We start from the raw sequence: 15,591 nt of genomic DNA on the forward strand, positions 1-15,591 counted from the left end.
ATTAGAGTCGACGAGAACAATAGCATATTAACTTTAATGGGACTTTTTGGAGAGCAAATAGGCAGGTGCAATTTTTAGCACAAGCCGTAGCCACAACCCAAAAGCCCAGTGAAGACCCTGAGAATTATTTAACCCGATCGGGTCTGATGCAAATAATGGCCAGCTTAACACCGTTGGGCAATGCCACAGCGCGGGATACAGTGGCATTCAGCATAGAATCCTTAAGAGTTGGGCTGCTTCCCTAACCCCCCACTACTCCGGGAGGCTTGGAATTTGGCAAGAGGGTCGCCCAGCCACCCTAGGGGAACTGAGAGGCTTGGTCCAACAAATACCTACCCATTCTGGACCGCAGCCCACTATAAAAAAAAGAAAGCTGCCTATGTAGCTGCATTAGAACCAGCAGTTACATACACCAATGAGAGTGGCACAAAGGGAATTACAGGCTCCTGAGAAGCATATACTAGAGGCCTCTCCCATGGATGGGGAAACTGGGGACAGCGGCAAGGAGACTGGTTATACCCAGACCTCCAGCAATATCAGACAGCCTCCTCCCAGCAATGAAAGGAGGGAGGTGGGCACATGGAAAACGAGGTTTGCCTGACAGCCTGGAGAACACTAACACAGCACGGGGCAAACCGAGAACAGTGGCTCCTACTGGCAGGGCCGCCGGCAGGGGGGGCAGAAAGGCCACCGATGTTAAAACACTGCCGCGGCTGCGTACAGGCCGGTACCGGCGGCTACTTCTTACTGGTATGTCGTACCGACCTACTTTCACCCCTGTAAACTGGGCACAAGCAAACAATATGCATTTTAATATGGCTAAATGTAAACGTCTCCATCTAGGAACAAAGAATGCAGGCAACACTTACAGGACGGGGGACTCTCTCCTGGGAAGCAGTGACTCTGAAAAAGATTTGGGGGTCAGGGTGGAGAATCAGCTGAACATGAACTCACATGAGCTGTGACCGAAAAAGCTAATGTGACCCTTGGATGTGTAAACAGGGGAATCTCAAGTAGGAGTAGAGAGGTTATTTTACCTCTGTATTTGGCGCTAGTGCGACTGCTCCTAAAATGCTGTGTCCAGTTCTGGCTTCCCACAATTTAGGAAGGATGGTGATAAATTGGAGGATTAGAAAGACTGAAAGAGAAGGCTGGGGGGTGACTAGATCACAGTCTATAAGTAGCTACATGGGGAACACATATTAATAATGGGCCTTCCCGCTGGCAGAGACAGCTCCAACACAGTCCCATGGCTGGAAGTAGACGCTAGATAAATTCAGACTGGAAATAAGGCGTAAGTTTTTAAAGATGAGAGTAATTACCCAGTGGAGAATTTACAAAGGGTCATGGTGGATTCTCCATCATTACATTTTTAAACCAAGATTGGATGTTTTTCTAAAAGCTCTGCTCTAGGCATTATTCTGGGGAAGTTCTCTGGTCTGTGTTACACAGGAGGTCAGACTAGATCAGGGGTGGGCAAACTTTTTGGCCCGAGGGCCACATCGGGGTTGCAAAACGGTATGGAGGGCCGGGCAGGGAAGACTGTGCCTCCGCAAACAGCCTGGCCCCCACCCCCTATCCGCTCCCTCCCACTTCCCGCCTCCTGACTGCCCCGCTCAGAACCTCTGACCCATCCAACCCCCCCCTGCTCCTTGTCCCCTGACCGCCCCCTCCTGGGATCCCCCGCCCCAACTGCCCCACCGGGACCCCACCCCCATCCAACCCCCCCTGCTCCCTGTCCTCTGACTGCCCCAACCCCTATCCACACCCCCACCCCCTGACAGGTCCCACCGACCCATCCACCCCTCCGCCCCATCCAACCCCCCCACCCCACTCCTTGTCCCCTGACCACCTCCTCCTGGGACCCCCATCCCTAACTGCCCCCCCAGGACTCCACCCCCATCCAACCCCCCCTGTCCCCTGACTGCCCTCCAGGACCTCCTGCCCCTTATCCAACCCCACCTCCCCCTGCACCCTTACCATGCCACTCAGAGCGGCAGGACTGGCATATTGGAAAGCCTGGGAGGTGGGTGGGCGCAAGCTTTTCCCCCTACGGGGAGGGGGAAAAGCGGGGGAGGGGCCGGGGGCTAGCCTCCGCGGCCGGGAGCTCAGGGGCCGGGCAGGACAGTCCTGCGGGCTGGATGTGGCCCACAGGCTGTAGTTTGCCCACCTCTGGACTAGATGATCACAATGGTCCCGTCTGGCCTTGGAGTCTATGAACTCATGTTGCACCAATTTAACTCAATTGTTTTTTGCACAAATTTTAGTGAAATCAGTGCAATTTTTGTGTTCAAACAAGGTCTCTATCTCCGTCTCCCATCATCAGAACTGCAGATTCACCGGCTAATTCTCATTCAGGGCTCAAGTCCTGTGTGCGTCTTCATAGGCTCTTATTCTGGTTGTTATGGTTCCCGGTTTTAAGCTTTCCAGTTATTTTTTCTTTTGTCAAGTGCCACAAAGATGATCAGTTGCTGGTTATTTTTGAAGCCCTGCAGACAGATTTTACTTTGAAATAGGTTTCTTCTTACTGATTAACCAGAAATCTTCCCCTTCCACCTGCAATTTGACCAACCAGTGGCTAGTGACTTAGTTTTTTAACCCCTATGGGCTCCAAGGATATTAGTAATATAATAGCAGGACAACTGGGCAGTGATTTCATTTTAACTCCTTCACCGCTGCATGTCTGTACACTGGCCCCAGATGCACTGGGCTGTGGAATTTCCATTTCCCGTACTGTAAGTGGTCAGACACACCAGCCATACTGAGGGCAGCTGGTGTTAGGTGTCTCTCTGAATGGCATATTCAGCAAAGAAAGGGTTAATGAGATTTCCCTTGGATGTATCCTTATTAGAGGTCTCTGCTAAGCTTTAATTAGCTCATTACAATGCTAATTGCATTATGTTGGCATCTTCCTGGGCTGCTTCCTGTTACGTAGACCAACATGGAATCCCTTGCCGTTGTAACCGGATTATTTTACTGCACGCATGATTGAAAATGGGAATTGCAAACCATGTTAGCACCTAAGCAATGGACAAACTGGTTGAGATAAAATTAGAATGCATGCAAAGCTCCAGTTGCCCCCAGCCCCAAAGAGAACATGGTGTTCTGAGTGAGACACTTAAAAAGCTGAGATTTGGATTGTCAGAACATATATTTTCCTGCCTTTCCACTACCTAGTTTAGGCCAAAACCCCATATGAGAGGCCGTTCGTGAGGGATTTCTTACGGATTGACACAGCCGTAGGAAGTGCCAAAAATGTCCCAGGAAAAGCTGCTCCTGAGAAATCTCCAGCCAGGGAAATTTGCTCAGGTTTCTGCTTGTTGGTGGCTTACAGCGTTGTATCAACTTTCCATGAGACTAGCAAGGCAGCCTAAAAAGGGGGTCAATTAGCCCCGCAGTTAGAAAAAAGGGTGAGGGCTCGGGATGTCTTTCTTTTTAAAAGAGAGTCAGCAGCAGACCGTGTTTAACCACCCCATCCTGCCCCCATGCTTCTGGACTAACAGATGTTTCTGCCTGGGGCTAGACGGAGGATGGTTCACATCTGCAGCGAAGGCAGTGTCACTGGCAGAGCAGAGAGAGGGCCAAGCCACACGCCAGGACTTTCACTGTCCACGCAGTGAGTTACTGCATGGCAGCTAGTGCATGGTAGATTCACACCCTGGCTTGCCACACAGCACCCTCACCATGTAGACCAGCCCTCAGCAACAGAAGGACAAGCAGTTCGTGGTGGAAAAGGGAAGGCAGTGGAGGGGCCAGCCCTGTGACCAGCACTATGGAAAAGGCTAAAATGTCTGAGCCACAGGAAAAACCAAAGCCTCCCCTGCCTGTTCTGGTGGTACACAGTCTCATGTGGGCTCCATGGGAGCACCGTCAAGATGGTCTTGCCTCTTCTGAGCGCTCCTTATTGGGCTGTTTCCAATGGAGCCGCCCCACAGGGTTCATAGACTGATCAATTCCAAGGCCAGAAGGTACCACTGTGATCATCTAGTCTGACCTCCTGTGTAACACAGGCCAGAGAACTGCCCCAAAACAATCCCTGTTTGAACTGGAGCAGATCTTCTCGAAGAGCATCCCATCTGGATTTTAAAAATGGCCAGTGATGGAGAATCCCCCATGACCCTTGGCGAAGCTCAGCTTGGTCTCTGCAGGGGGTAGCACTAGGAAGAGAGCTCCTTGGATTGCAGCCATTTTTTGTAGCATATCCCTGCCAGATTGGGTTCGTGAAATGGCTCCCCAGACAGCCTCCTCTTCCTAGCCGATACTTACTTCCCTTCGTCTCACACCAGCCCCAGCAGGCAGGCAGCAATCAGGTATGTGCTGTCCCACTGCATGCTACGTGGCTTCTTATTCTCTGCTGTGTCAGGGCCCTCTGTGAGCACTGGACCCCCACCCCTACCCCAGGGAACCTGCCCTCATCAGTGCATCCCAAAGCACAGAGTCGGGCCCACAAGTGGTGTGGGAAGTAAAGCCCCCGGCCTGTTGTAATGCAAGACAGCAATTGCTTGGCTGCTCCTCCAATTTAATTAGCTCTTATTTTTCCAAAGAGCCTCCTGTAAATGGAAAGGTCTTTTCAGATTGCCTTGCAACCTCTTGCCTGGAGGTGCTGTGTGGACTGGTGCGGAAACAATAACATCCCTGCCCTGTGGCGCTGCTGACACTGACCTGGGGCAAACGACGAAGGAGGAATCCCTCCTTCCTCTGGGTCCTGCAAGCTTTGCTGTCCTGCCAGTTAGTCTGACCCCGGCTCTTTCTGTTCACGGCTCGGCCATGAGCTGACTGGGATTTTCCCAAGGTTGTATTTTGAATTACTTTGGGGGTGCAAGCAATGCGTGGTCGGCAGGTCTTTTCTGAGCAGTTTGTTACAAGCACTGGGTGCACTGTTCCCTCTAAGCTGTACGCACACAGGTCCTAAACCCCGCGCACACAGCGAAACGCCGTGCGCACAACAATTCGCACAGAAGAAATTTTTTGCAATAAAAAAAAAAAGCCTTTCAAAAATTAGAGGGAACATTGATTGGGTGGCCAATTTTCAAGCTCTTCCACCTCTTCTTGGCAGTTCCCAGTCTCGCCAGCAGCTGCCTGGAACCTCCTCACCCTTGTGCCCTCTCCTTTCCGGGCTAGTCCCAGGGGATAAGCTCTCTACTGCCTCTCTCCCCTGTAAGACCCTCCCTGCACTCCTTCCTTTACAGAACCTCCCAGCCTGGGTCTCCCCAGCTGGGTCCAATCCCTAATTCCCTGTCTCTCCTCCAGGGGGCACACAAGGGGCTAACGGGGCTCCTGTCACTGCCAGCATGGGGTTCCTAGAACCCATCACATCAGACATACACCAATTTCTGCGCCCTTGGCTGACACTGCTGCTGCAGCTGTTTGGCTGCCAAGCTGCCTCCGGGTAGAAACCACTAGGTGACCAGTCATAAGAACAAAGATGCTGATCCTAACTCTGGAGACATGGTGCTCCTCAAGAATACCTGACCCCATGAGCAGTGTGGCCATCTCTACACAGACAGGTAAACAGGAGAGGTTCACTGTCTGCTTTACACATTGTTTATGAAGGTTTCACCCCAATCAGGAGTTTGTTCATGGGAACAGAATATGGTGGAGCAAAATGGTGTTGAAAAATTTACCATGGGTCATGGGGGATTCTCCATCACTAGCCATTTTAAAATCAAGATTGGATGTTTTGCTAAAGATATGCTCAAGTTCAAACAGGGAATGTCTCTGGCCTGTGTTGTACAGAAGGTCAGACTGGATGATCACAGTGGTCCCTTCTGAATCTATTCATCTATTTAATGATGGAGGATGTAAGAACCAACCCCAATCTCAGAGCAACTCAGTCCTTTTCTTTGAGATCTGAAAGGTTTAACTGCAGTTTGTTATTCAATGTTTGGCACATCTCCAAACTTCCTGGCTAGTCCTGATTGAGAATCACAGAAACATAGGACTGGCAGGGACCTCGAGAGGTCATCTAGTCTAGTCCCCTGCACTGAGGCAGAATTAAGTATTATCTAGACCAGTGATCCACAGACCTCAGTGGTTCAGGAGCCAAATTAAGCGATCAACTTTACCCAAAAAAGCCTCAGTAGTGTGAGTTCATTGTTTCACTTACTAGATATATACGGGCTTCAGCTGCAGGCCAGAGGAGGTCTCAGGGCTTTAGCTTCATGGGTTTGAAATGTTTACCGAACCTCTGCTCTTGACAACTCTGGCAGAATTTAAACCCTGTATATATGTGTGTGTGTGTATACACACACACATTATTCTCACAGCAAAATGACTGACCAAGGTTTATTTTATCAACTACAATTGGTTAATGACATAGTAAAAGCCTCCTGATTGGTTACTAATTAAATCACACCGCCTGTAATATCATGTGCTGCAAAGAGCTGCAGGAGACCCATCGAAGAACCACTTGTGGCTCCTGAGTCTCAGTCTGAGTATCACTGCTCTAGATTATCCCTGACAGGGGTTTGTCCAACCTGTTCTTAGAAACCTCCAGTGATGGAGAAGCAGGAAGGACCATCACTGCAGGAGTATGGACCTGAATAAAACTCAGCAGTGCCACAAATCGAATCAGAAAGTTTGTTCTCTTGAGATATCCAAATCAAAAAGAGCCAGACAAACTTTAACCCAGAATTCATGTTTGGATGCACTCAAAGATTCACACACTCACGTCAATACAGTGTAAGCCCATTGGGACACAGGAAGAACATTGATCTTACCTCAACTCCTCCATCAGCTTGGCCCAGATTTAGTAAACCATCCCTGCACATCAGAATTAAAAAAAGAACTAGATAAATTCATGGAGGATAGGCCCATCAATGACTATTAGCCAGGATGCACAGGGATGGTGTCCCTAGCCTCTGTCTGCCAGAAGCTGGGAATGGGAGACAGGGGATGGATCACTTGATGATTACCTGCTCTGTTCATTCCCTTTGGGGCACCTGGCATTGGCCACTGTCAGAAGACAGGATACTGGGCTTGATGGACCTTTGGTCTGACCCCGTATCTTATGAAAGCACTTAAGCACGTGCTTGAACACCACTGGAGTCAACAGCACTTTAGCATGTAACGAAGCATGTGTTTTCCTGAATCGGGGCCCCTGAGTGCAGACCAAGGTACTCAGATCACGCCATATACAAGCAGAGATTGATTAGATTCCTCTTGTTCTCATTGATGCCAATTGGAGCTCTGCAGGATCCAGGCCCTTATTAGTAAACACCACACATACTCATAGACCAGGCAGGGGATAGTTTGGCCTGTTGTTGCAGAAGCCCCCTGTACTTTTTGCATGAAGACACAAAGCCCATAATATCCTAGTTCTGAGCTGCTCTTAAGCTAAATAAGCCCCAGAGAGCAGAAGCAGGCAGGCTTACTGTGTGCACTGGGTCCTGGCAACCATACTATTAACTAACTTTCCTACCTCAACTTGGAGGAATTCAATCAAAGAAAAAATGCCAAGCCCGGTATCAAACTGCTCTCAGTAAACGGTTCCAGCACCTCTTTTCCCAAAGCTGCCATTGTCTCTGAGGCTGCCTTGGGCAGGTCACGCCACTGGGAAAAGGGAAGTGAGTTTAGGAACTGTTAGGTGTTGTTAGCAGCTTGACAACTCTTAATAAGGCCCATCTGGTCCAGACCTGGCAGGATTCCCTCTGGCCGGATGGCCAACGCGTTGGCGAGGGTTTTATAATCAGTATTAATAAACACAGCGGGGCAGTAATTGGCACAGTGAACTGGAGACTGCCCAGGCGGGAGAGTCCCTGAGGAGAAGTAAAGTGAGAGTTCCTTCAAAAGCACCATGGCCGAGTGACAGACACCACAGTAAAACTGTAGCCCCTGTCCACATACCAGGGTAAAGCAACCTTCTCGGGGGCAGTAGCACCCGTCCAGATACCCAAGTGGGAGAACAAAAGTCTCCCCTCTCTCTCTGATTTCTAAGTGAAATATTTAACTTGCTAACACACTGCTCTGCCTCCATGTAGCTCCAGTGCGGCTCATTACTGATACAGTACAGCTGCTCAATCCCTGGGGGAGGACACTCCAAATGTAATTCATATTTAAGGCAAACATTTACATACGTGCTTAACTTTACACATGCAAGAGTGTAAAGAAAAGTACGCGTAGGACTGGACCTACATGCCAACTCTGTATAGGTATTTAGGCACTTAAAGGTGCAGATAAATGCTGTTGGAAAGCCCACTAGGCATCTATTGGCATCTTTAGGTGCCTAAATCCCTTTGGCACTGTGGCCTTTCATGGGTTTTTACTCATGTGTGAAAATAAATGTTCTGTAAATATCTCTTGCAGTCGAACAGCTGTTTCTGTACCATAGTGTGGTTATCTATTCTCGCCATGTAGTAAAGACTGGCATCATACTTTTGTACTAAGTATGAACACTAGGAAGAATATTTTTAAGTATTTATTTTATTAAATCCTTGAATTAATAGGGGGAAGCTGGACCACAGTTTTTCCAACTGTTTTTCTGGTTATATATCATCACTAATTTCAGGATTTTAAAAACATTTGGAAAGGCTGTATAAATAACTATTTTATCACTGTGCTTAGCTCTGCCCACACTTTCCCCAGATTTTCCACAAGTAGTGGATTAAAGAGAAATACATATGCCGCTTTTAAGCCTTAGTTTTCATTCTCAATAGGACTGCATAAGCCAGCGACCTTGAGGATGGCCCCTAACCTGCCAACACACACAGGCTTATCCTGACTCTACTGGAACACTGGAAAATCTGACATTAAGCACGTGAGTGCTACTGTTGGCAGGACCAAGGCCCTTAGCTGAATTTCTTGTTCATCAGCGACACGGCTCAGTCCTGCTGTTCATGATAAATGCCCTTTTGACTTCAGTAGGAGCGTGATCATGCCCAAATGCACATGCATGTAGTAGGAACAGAGTTAGGGCCTGATCCACAATGGGCATCTTTGTGTGGCCGTCAGTGCATATTGGGTAAGGCCCATTGAGACTGGTTGGGTTGACTACTTGACTGGCACAGTAATGAGCGTACATTCGTGTCAGTATAACCGTAACTTTACAGTCCCTTCCTTTCAGATGTTTCATGTTTACCTGTAATGGCATGCTAAGGCTCATTGCTTTTTCTAAATGACAATATTAGCAACAGTTATTGAAGCTTAAAGAATTTGGCAGCATAATTTCCTGGAGTTTTGTATCTGCTTGGAAGCAGTATCTGCTTGGAAGTGCAGGAAAAAACTGGAGAGTGTAATGAATACAGAGTGATCTTGAAGATCAGTACGTAGAATCTGAAAGTATATAGAGAGAGTTAGGAATTTATCATGTTACTTCTTCTTCTTCCGTATGGCTGGTGTAGAGCAGCAACAACAATTTCACCTGAAGTTGATCGAGCCAGATGGCTACATCAGGAGTAGCAGAATTTAGTGCAGTGATGCCTCCTGCATATTTATAAAGTGGGCAGTAGGTAGTGACATGTTCGAAGGTCTGTCGTGGGGAACCACACTCTCACGCTGGGGAGACCATGATTTTCCATTTGTGCATTAAATATCTGCATCTACCATGGTTGGTTTGAATTCAATTCAGAGTTGACCAAGATGACCATGGAAAGTCAAACCCAGGAACCTTCTGAGTGGGATCTGGCACAAGGTGCTTATTCTTTAAGTCTTGTTTAGCCCAATCTGCTGTCCAAGCCTCCTGATCATAACCTGATTGCATGAGGCTAAATGAATGTTCCCAGAAAGGCTTACGGGACTTAAGACATTGTGGGGTGGAGGCTGTCAAGGTCTTCGTGAATAGGAAGGCATCTGTTTTTCTGGATTCGCTGAGCTTCACAGAATGTCGCAGCAGTTCGGCGTATTGGCGGGGGAGCAATGTTAGACAGGATTGGTAGCCGTGGTGTTGGAGTCAACGTAAGGGTTCCTGTGATGTATCGCAACACTGTATTCAGATGGGAATCCACAAGTTGTGTGTGGCTGCATTATGTTACTGAACTTCAGGAAAAAACTATAATCTCTTCATTACTGAGGAAGGCGCTTCTGGCTTCCAAGCTGCTAAGCTCCAGATGTGTAAAATACATCTCCTGCCACACTCCCAAGCATTGCCAAGATCTGATGCTGTTCCTGACCTTCACCATTGTGCTGTAGAGTTCCTCGATGTTAACAAAGCAGCAGGGAAGGTCTCACAAAATAACCAAGTTCTCCTCTCAGAAATAGTCCTAGTAATCTGGATAATGAAGAAGTGTGTTAGCAACACAAATGCTGGTATAGCATTGGCAGATGGCAAATGCCTAGAAGATCTAGACTTTGTTGATGATTTTCACTATCGAGCAACACACCCAAAAAGCTACAAACAGAGAGATAACTTGGAAAAAATAGCAGGCCAAGAGGGGCTCAAGATCAGCAACACCAAAACATACATCCTTGAAACCCACATGTCAAGCAGCATTATCACATTACACAGCAAAAATATCAAGTAGAACAATTCATCTACATGGGCAGCACCATAGTAGCCAATGGAGACCCCAAGAAGGAAGTGACATCAGTGAATCCACAACATTCATTAAACTTAACAATGTATGAAAATCAAAGATCTACAGTACCAGAACAAAACTGAGCATTTTCAACACAAACATAATCTCAGTGCTATGACAGGCTGCAAGCACTGGAGAATGACCAGAACATTAGACAGAAAACTAGACTCTTTCGAAAATAAGTGCCTGCAAAGATTTAGGGCATTGCATGGAACGACTTCCTCGCCAACAAAGAGATCCAAGAAACCACCACTCAGCAGCTTGTCTCCACTAGAACTGGAAGGAAGCATTGGACATACTTGGGGCATGTATCCTGAATGCCAACACACAGACTCTGACCTGAACCTGTCAAGTGGAAACCAACTGGTGTGAGAAAATGAGGGTGCCCAAGAGAAACCTGAAGAGGAACCCTTAGGCAGGGAAGGCAGAACAGTCTATCTCAACACCACAGAGCAAATGGAAGCAGCAGCAAATGAGAGAGAGGAATGGAAGAGACAGTTTCAGTCCTGTTGACTGGTAACTATAACATTGACTGGCGGGACCGTGTGTGTGTGGTGTGATTGAATGCATATGCTAATTGTTGTATCTTCAATAAACACAGCATATTGCCTTTTCCCCTCAAAAAGATCCCATGTGCTTCTTATAAGCAGAACATGCTGAGATTGGCACGGGAAGGATGCAACAATCCTCACAATCACACTCAAACTCACAAGCTTCGCTGCAGCCTCAGCAAGACCAAAATATCCAACCAACAGGCAGACTGTTACAGGTAAAGGCCATAATGTATTATTTCTGCTTAGAAATTCTGTGGTCCACATTCAGGTTGTGCATTTGAGCACGGTTGGTTGGTTGGTTGTGGGGGGGCGGAATCCGAGTGTAATGGTGTTTGTTGTTTAAACACAACAAATCCTGCATCTTGATGCCCTTGCAGCCCTTCTAACCCTTTGGAAGCCAGGGGGTATTTCGTTTGAAGGCGAGAAGCCTGTGAAAGCGTTTGGGTCCTATGCCTGGATGGTCAGGCGTGGGAATTCCAGGTGGCCTGGCTGCTCATGTTGCTTTAGCTGGCGACTGCTTTTGAACCTAACAGCTGCTTTGACAGCCAGCGCACTGGAAAAATTGGATCATAAGTTCATGATGTTTGATGTGAAGGAATTTTCGTGTTTTTAAACAAAACAGTAGTGTGTCTTTCCACCCAGCACCCCAGCAGCCCTTCTATGGTCCTGCACACCAGCCAGTCGCCCTCTCTGCCCCTGTGGATTCCTAAAATGCCCCTTATGTTACCTTCCGTATGCTGCGCCTCGCTCCCTGCACCCCCATGTGTCCTGGAAACCCAGCCTGTCCACCTGGTCTGTGGAACCCCTTCTCTCTGTCCCACTCCTCTGCCATCCCCCTTCTGTGTTCTGCCTCTTGTTCCACTTGGGAACACTGGGGTCACTTATGAAGTGTGAGAGCTGGTGATAGGAGGGTGCATGGGGCACACTGCCAGCAGGGCTGGGATGAAGATGATGGGCAAAACTGAAAGCAGAAAGTAATGGGATGAAGCAAAGTGGGACACAAACTCCAGCTGTCTCTCCAGACTCTGGTTGGAGCAGGCAGCCCTGGTCCTGGGAGTGTGAAAAGAGCCTTTGAATGAGCTAGTAAACCTCTGAGCAGGGAATTGCACAGATCTTCACTGCTTAATGATTGTCAGGATTCAGACTAGCAGAGCAAACCTGCTCCAGGGGTGTTTTCTGGGCTATCGACACTCTCTGTGCAGACAAAAGGATGGAGGTTTTGCTTTAGACAGAGAGATGTGGGAGTATTTCAGCTACTGCTGATAGTTTAAGCAAGGACCAGTATGCACGTGTTTGCACATCTAGAGGGATCAGGGATATATAGATCCCCTTGGCCCTGTGTAATTATACAGATGAGCTTCGGGGGAGTGGGGTAGCATAAACACATCTGTGTTCCCTGCTAGAGAAAACCCTAGTCACTTGTAATGGCCTGTTTTGACTACAGCCGTAACTCTGTCTCATTATACATACATGTGCGTGTTCAGACACTAGTGCCTTCAGAGAAGATGAGCGGTTCTCATTCTCGCCACATCAAATGTCCATAGGGCACAGCCAGTGGGGCCTTGGGTGGTTTATGATAAAGCAGAACACTGAAAAATTCACAAATCAACTGTGTACAGGGCACCAACATTGGTCTCCCTCCTGCATCCTTGAGCTAACTGGTACCTGGAACTAGCCGATAGCCCCTTACCTGCACCGCATGCCCCATAGGCAGGGCTCAAGCTATGCCATTTATTTCTCCCCCTTCCCCCCATCCCGCAGCTGAGCTGCATGAGTAGGAGACTTGTGAAAGGGTTCTCGGGTGGGGAAATACCCACATTCCCAGCACTACACAGGAGCTGTTTATTTTTTACCCAGGTTTGTCTGTGCATCCCTTGCCCCGCCTCCTTATCTAATGGGCAGAAATCGGCTGCCAGGCTATTTTAGGCAAACCTGACGAAAAAAGTCAACTCTGAACTGTCGTGGCTATATTTAGGTGGATCCTCTCCGTCTGGGATTCAGACTCTATTTGGAAACCCTGTGCCTTGGTGCGCAGCCAAATGTTTCCTTGTTATAAAGTCATCCCTCAGCATATGGCAAACGTTTCTTGTCCCTTGCTGTGTTTTATGAGTAGCCGTGGTTGCTGAGCTAGCCCAGGCAGTCCGACAGCAGGGATTTTTATGCTGAAACTGGCTGGCAGCAGATAGTGATTCACCGCTGAGACCCGGAGATCCTTTCATAAAAACAGCTTTCTTTTTTAAAAGCCATTGAGTCTGGTAATTGCCTTCCCCCCCCTGCTTCCGTCTGTCAATTGGCAGACGCAACCTTGCCCAGTAATGCCACAAAGAACTGTCTTACCCAGATAGTCACTGATTTCCCAGGTCCTCCTTTTGCAGGGATCAATCAGGGACCAAGTGGCAGTGAGGAAAGATCACTGAAGGATCGGAGAGGCTCCTTCCTATGTCCGTCTCACTCATAGACTATAAGGCCAGGAGGGACCATTGTGATCATCTAGTCTGACCTGCTGCACATCGCAGGCCACAGGACCTCACCCACCCACTCCTGTAATAGACCCCTAACCTCTGGCTAGTTCCTGAAGTCCTCAAATCTTGGTTTAAAGACTTCAAATTACAGAGAATCCACCATTTACGCGTTTCAACCTGCAAGTGACCAGTGCCCCATGCTGCAAAGGAAGGCGAAAGGGTCTTGGTCAATCTGACCCTAAATATGGTGATTAGTTAGACCCTGAGCATGTGTACAAGACCCACCAGCCAGACACCAGGGAAAGAATTCTCTGTAGTAACTCAGAACCCTTCCCATCTAGTGCCCTATCACTGGCCATTGGGGCTATTTGCTGCTAGCAGTCACAGATTAGCTACCTGCCATTGTAGGCAATCCCATCATACCATCCCCTCCATAAATTTATCAAGCTCAGTCTTGAAGCCAGTTAGGTTTTTTGCCCCCACCCGCTCCCCTTGGAAGGCTGTTCCAGAACTTCACTCCACTCGCTAACCTGTTTGATGAAGCCTCTACATTATGGAGGTGTGGGTAGCAAGTGACTCGTAGTAGAGCCTGCACTGAGCTTTTCACGTCAAGCAGGATTAAAATCTCTCTTTCACACTTCAGTGCCTGAACTGAGTCCCCAGATTTGACACAATTACTGTTTGGAGGACAGTTTAATTTCCAATGACATTGCTGAGATACAATCAGCACTAACTGTGAGAGAAAACCATTAAAAATCATTCATGTTTTAAATATGTAAAACATGGCTGCCTGACTTCCATTTCCCTCCCTGTTGCTAACTAGTCACCACCACAAGCTGAAAACTGTTATGCTCATGACATTCAAACAGAGACACTGGATAAAAACATTAACATGCTCTAGCTAAAACACTGTAATGTAATACTATTTTATTTCTTAAAATTCAGAACCTAAAACACAAGAACCCCAAATCAAAGCAAGACAAAGCAAGCTGCTCCCGAAAACACAGAGGCACCTCTCACTCTACCTTACTCTTGGCTGGCTCTCTGCAAACTGATTGTGGCTAGACCCAGATCCCACGCACCCCTACAGATCCCCCTGGCCTGCAAGCAGGATCCTGAAAAAATATCTTGAGCTTTTCAAGTGATAGCTTACAATTTTAATACCAGGAGTACTTGTGGCACCTTAGAGACTAACCAATTTATTTGAGCATAAGCTTTTGTGAGCTACAGCTCACTTCATCGGATGTAGCTCACGAAAGCTTATGCTCAAATAAAGTGGTTAGTCTCTAAGGTGCCACAAGTACTCCTTTTCTTTTTGCGAATACAGACTAACACGGCTGTTACTCTGAAACCAATTTTAATACCGTTTTCAATACACCCCAAAAACCACAGCACGCATGCACACCACAAACTGAAAACCACACACAGACACATACATGCATTGCCATTTCAAAAGTGTTGCAATTAAACAGAAAAAGCTTCCCCCTTTAATCATTGTACCCTTTGCAAGGTGAAAAGAGAAACTAACTGCTATGTACCGCCAGCCTTCGTCCCCGGCTCTGCTCCTCACACAGGCCCCCACTGTCCTTGCTCCTGAGCCCTGCTACCAGTCCCCCCTCAGTAGCTGCACTCCTGATCCAGGAGCGGCATTTCTTTGGCTGGCTATTCTGAATGAAGACTCTTTGTGTGGAGCGACCTTACTCACTGTGAGTAGTCCCTTACTCTCTGAGTAGTCCCTTTTAATTCACTAGGGCTGCTTGTGACACAAAGTGCCACTGCTATGCAATGTGAATAAGGGCGCCAGAAGCTGGCCCATAGCCAGCAGGCCAGCCCTTGTCCATAGGATTTGCTCCTTCCCCCTGCAGTGCCCTGTTTCCTTGCCCAGGTTCCTTGGGGTGGGGATGGAGGTGAGTGGGACACCCCAGCAGGAGCTCCGGCCTGTGGCCCTGCAAGGAGTCATTGGAGAGGGGCTCCACTCTGGCAAACCATGGACGGTTCAGAGGGACGGTGACCCCACAGCACTGCAGAGATCCCGACTCAGAGGGTCTATGACCCCACAGCACT

The sequence above is a fragment of the Lepidochelys olivacea genome (genome assembly GCF_965140295.1).
Source record: "Lepidochelys olivacea isolate rLepOli2 genome assembly, chromosome: 9".
NCBI lineage: Eukaryota > Metazoa > Chordata > Testudines > Cheloniidae > Lepidochelys > Lepidochelys olivacea.